The sequence below is a fragment of the Rhagoletis pomonella genome, unplaced genomic scaffold, assembly GCF_013731165.1.
Source record: "Rhagoletis pomonella isolate Grant_MI unplaced genomic scaffold, Rhpom_1.0 Rhpom_scaffold_04071, whole genome shotgun sequence".
Taxonomy (NCBI): Eukaryota; Metazoa; Arthropoda; class Insecta; order Diptera; family Tephritidae; genus Rhagoletis; species Rhagoletis pomonella.
In genome coordinates, this window is record NW_023462622.1 from 10,026 (window position 1) to 15,344 (window position 5,319).

General features: G+C 32.9%; 1 long non-coding RNA gene across 1 annotated transcript; it reads right to left on the reverse strand.

The window, feature by feature from the left end:
* Nucleotides 1-4,159: 4,159 nt before the first annotated feature.
* Nucleotides 4,160-4,600, reverse strand: LOC118754524. The gene is made up of 3 exons (XR_004994903.1): nt 4,509-4,600; nt 4,333-4,452; nt 4,160-4,276 (listed from the first exon to the last, which is right to left on the reverse strand). It is a non-coding gene; the product is annotated as an uncharacterized LOC118754524 (long non-coding RNA).
* Between the last annotated feature and the right edge of the window lie 719 nt (nt 4,601-5,319).

The window sequence follows — 5,319 nt, forward strand, 5'->3', positions numbered from 1 at the left end:
ACGCTTTTCATGCAGCTAGAGGTCCATTCAGCTATAATTTTTATATTTGCGTGAACGCTAAAAGTCACAACAACAGAACCGCATGGTGAGGATTTTAAACCTAAGTGTGACCGATGAAACAAATTTGTTGATTGCGCGTTGTTTTAAAGACAGTGGTGCTCTGCGTCGGCAGCTACCAATACCAGCGCACAATTTTTGTCTTAGTATGCGTACACCAGCAACCCTGCAAAAAATTGTGCGACTAATCTCTAAAGAGAGTATTCCGAGATTACCCTCAATCGGGTACAATTGGGCATTAATTAGTCGCAACTAGTCTCATACGGGTACTAATGGAGATCAATTAGTCTCGACTCATCCCTTACGGGTATAATTGGAGATCAATTAGTCCCCGACTTATCTTTAACGGGTACTATTAACGATTTATTGATATACATACGATCGTATATACGCTTAACAAACCTAAGCACCCTGGGTCGAATCGCAGCTGGGGCAAATTTTTATTTTTATTTTTTAAGAGTGACTAGTCGCTTTTTATACCCTTCATAGGATATGCTCGAACAAACGTGAACAATTCATTCCATATAAAGAGATCAAAAGTGATATTAGTCGCAACGCAAACTAATTCGCTGCTAGCATGGCCGTCGAGAGAAAACTCGGGCCCGGAACTAAAAATTCACGAGGCCCTATTTATAAATTGTATTCATTTAAAAGCATATGGCCCAAATCGCCGTAAACGAAAACGATGGGAACAATTTTTTTCTCAGGTTTCGCAGATTTTTGATTATATGTGGGTCATATATATTCCGAGGTATCAGACAATATAAATATCAACAAGAATCTTCTTCCCTCAAACATGAAAATTCACTTAATCCTGAGACACCTTTAAATTAATGAGAATTAAGAAAGCACAACATGAACTTAAGGGTTGTTTATATTTAAGGACAACTATTTTTTGCATTATGCTTGTTTCTCTTCGATTGCCTTGTACTACTTTGAAGTTAATAAAAAAGTATTCGACAAAAAAATAATCAGTGATTAACTTTCTTACTGAAAATAAAGTCGACAGCATTTTTTAATGAAATGTCCAATATATCAATAAGTTATTTGTAGCGGAATCCACCGGGCTAGAAAGTGAAAAAATCTGGTTTTCTTCGAGAATTTTCGGTTTTCTTCACAATAAAATAAAGCAGTTTCCTATACTCTTAATTATCCATGTGTGTTCGGTGCAGAACAATTGGTAACGTAAATCTTGTTTACTAATTGAATTTTCAGTTAGAATTATTTTTTATTTTTTCGTTACGAGATAGGGTTCATTTGAAAGCAACATTGTAAGCTATTCAACGTGCTATTGATATATAGTTAAAATTTATATTCTGTCTAACTCAAATAGGCTCAGAAAATAAAAATTATATAGAAAAATAAAAAAAAGCGGGAATTGTATTATTTCTTTCAAAAAGGAGCGAGGCCCAAAGAAGGAAAATAAGAAGATTTTATGATTAAATAATAAAAATCATTTGGAATTATTTTAAGTTTTTTTCTAGCACTATTATTATCCTTCAGAGTGCACGGCCACTTAAACTGCCGTGTCCTCGAACCTGACATCGCCAAACCAAGCATATGCTTTCTAACGCATTATGTCATCTTCCAAAGGACATAGTTTCTGAAGGAAAAATCGTAATCACCCGAATGCGCATTTTGAAGGGTAATAATAGTACTAAATGGCATAGAGCAAACAAAAACCTCAATATCTTGGCGTAGTTCTAATATCGATCTCGAGTTCTACGCAGAAAATTACTTCTGAAACGAGCTACACTTGCACAGCAACGGACACTTTAAAATCTGTATTCATAATTAAGTATCATGTTCTTAATTTCTTTTGATTATGTCAAATCGCAAGTGTACTGAATTCATGCTGCTTATTACATAAAACAGACTACAAGCCATTTAAAAACCGAATTATAATCTACACGTATGTATATCGCACAGGTAACGTAACAGTATTGACGTCAAAATTAATTTTATCAGTTCAATAAGTACGTAGTTCTTGATTTATATAAGGAGAGCATATAGTAAATATTGCTACATACTTTTGATTTCATATGCAAGAAGAAAAACTATCCCAAAGTTATATTCTAGCGAGTTTGAGCGGTATTTGAAAAGCACTGTGAGCCAAAACGTATTGTAACTGTACGCGTTTTGGGCCATATGATCGTTTTCCTTTAATTTATAGACTCAGAAATGATTTCCAGCTACTTTTTAAATTGGTAAATTTTTGAGAATGTCTGCATTTTTCCCTGTAGAATGCCTAGATCAAAAAGAATAAAACTTTATAGTTACCACAAAATAAACATATTTTTAAATAGTGGTAAGCAGATAGGTATACAAGTAGTTACAAACGATTAGGTTTTAAAATAGTTGGAAGCGAAGAGAAACGAACAAAGAATGCCTTACAGAAAAACTAATGTAGAATGCCTAGAGAAAAAACAATAAAATGTTATAGTTAGCACAATATATACATATTTTTAAATAGTGGTAAACAGACAGGTATACAAGTAATTAGAAAGGAATAGGTTTTAAAATAGTTGAAAGCAGACAGGTATGAAAATAGTTAGAAACAAACAAAATTTAAAAGAGTTGGAAACAAATTGATTTTAAAATAGTTAGAAACAAATAGAATTTAAAATAGTTGGAAATATACTAATTTTATTCCAGCTGCAAAGAACTCATTTTAATGTCCTATCAGCCAAATATATTTTAATGTAGTTGAAATCAAATGCCGAATCGGATGATTGACTTGCTCCTAGGGCATCGCCATGTTAATAAAGTTAGTTGCTTATATGAAAAAAGGAAGAATTCCAACCACTTGTAGTTCGTTAAAAAGTACTTTTTAAATTGCTTTTAAAGTAGTTGCTTCTCTGGATTCTGTTTATCCATGCGTTCTCCCTTCGTTCGAAGGTAATGCTGCGGGTAAGGGCTTACGGCCAATGACATGCCCATATTAAAATAATGCCTTCTTGAAGCGAAAGGGCAAGCGATTCCTATCGCCTAGCTCGTTTCCACTTTCGTTGCTATGGTAATCGTGTTTTTTGCTGGGATTCTGCTGTACGCACGGCTGTAAATTCTGCATTCGAAATGATAATTAAAAAAAGTAACTGAAGAACTGAACGGTCGCACGCTGCATTTGTTTCAAAGCAGTTGAATTCCAACTACTTTTTAGATTGGTACATTTTTGAGACTGTCTGCATTTTTCCGACAGGGTTAAGACTAAATTTAAGTAAATTGCTTTTAATATGGCCTTTTTTTAGAAAATTTAAACTCGGTCTGTTTTGATATTTTTGTTGAGTAATATTTTTAAATATTGGTATTTTTGTTTGCTTGTCAAGGTTTGTCAAAGTTCGGTTCTTTGGAAATATAGGTAACTACAGTCAGTGTGCAAACACCTACCACGTATTTTTTAAAATTTGCGTGTCTACCACATCTACCACACAAGCCTTAAAATCTACCATATTTTTAGACAGAAGATTTGTTTACAATTTTCACATAACTCTAAAATTTCAACTAAATTCTTATACGAAATATAAAAATTAATCAATAAATTTTTAAAAAGGTACATCATAAATTTTGCTTTAAGTTGCTTTAAGTATATCTGTGCCTTAACTTTTTAATAATTCAAAAATCCGCATATTTATATTTGCTAAAGTATTATGCAATGGAAAAATAATTTGGTGGATTTTTTTTGCATAAATAAATCTGTAGGATATTTTTCAAATTAATGAAAATATTTTTTTCTTCATGATTATATTCTCTAACTAGAAAACTATTTAATGTTATACTTGTTTTTGTATCAATTGCGTTGAATCTGTACGATCCACTCCTAACAGCGCACACGCTTATTTCTATGGGCATGCATATACATACATACTACATATCGTCGTTTAAAGTACAAAACCGCGTATCAACAAAATGCTAAACCGCGTATCAAGATAATGCAAAACCACGTATGTGAGATTGCATAAATTATTTTTAAGAGAGTAAAAGCACTCATATTTCAAAATGGTTATCTTTTTTATAAAGCAATCGCATTTTTGGCTAGTATATTTAAGGACGAATGGATAAGGATTGAGCCAACTCAGCCAAGAGCTTGTGTGAGCCAATTCAATTTTTGGCAGAAAATGTCAGTTACGCGGTTTTGCATAATGGCGATACGCGGTTTTGTACTCTAAACGATAATATGCATATTAACAGGAACGCAGCACAGCAGAAGCATACGAAAAAACTGCAAATAAATGGTTTTTTAGGTTTTAAACTAACAAAAACCTGGTTTCAATTTACTTCAACGTGTCTAAAGTATAACGCGCACGAAGGCGCAACAGGAACGCAACACTATAAAACACGGGCGGAGACATACACAGGCGGAGCAGGAAAGCAGCACAGCAGAATCGTTCACAAAATCTGCGAATAAATGGTTCATTAGGATTTGAAATAAAAAAGAGCTGGTTCCAACTTACTTAAAAATATCTGCAGGATGATTCACACAATCAAATTTGGCCGCAGCTGCAGTTCACCAGAGAATGCTGAAAAAGGGATGGTTCATCAATAAAGTCAAAATAATATGTTGTAACTTACGTGTATTAGCTCTTAAAAACAAAAAAACACTAAGGAAATGACCTAATAAATGCAAAATTATAATTTATTTGTGAAATAATTCGGTTTTATTACAATACTTACCAAATTAAAGGCAATTACAAAACAAATGTCAGTGAATAAGAACAAAACGAACAACGAATCAATATAGCTTGTTTAGAATTTTTTCTATTGTTTTGGGAAATGTTCAGTGAAATTAGCAAAGAAACAACACAGTTTCTCCGAAGGTAGTTCAAGATGGAGGATTAGAGCGAGAAGTTGCCAACGTATAACACATCGTATAGGCTTACAAGTATGGAAAGCGCCATTTTGTTTGTTTACATTTGAAAACAGCTGAGATCACCTGATTTTCAATTCTCTCATTCTCCGCACAGAGTTACATTCAAGTTTCAGAAAAAACTTTAAAATGTAAATTGAGAAATATTTTAGAAAAATGTGTTTTTATTTATTTGAATTCAATAAAAAAGAAATTAAAAATGCGTGCCAAGTCTTGCATTTCCAATAATAACGATAAATGTGTATGTTCCAGGCAATAATTTAAAATATTTGTGAAACTTATCGTTTTGCGCTAAAATACATCAATGTGTGTGAAATTCGTTGTCATTGCTTTTGTTTTGAACATCATATTCGTGCCTGCCGGTGGAAAAATTAGGTCAATTTGCATTTATTTTTAAG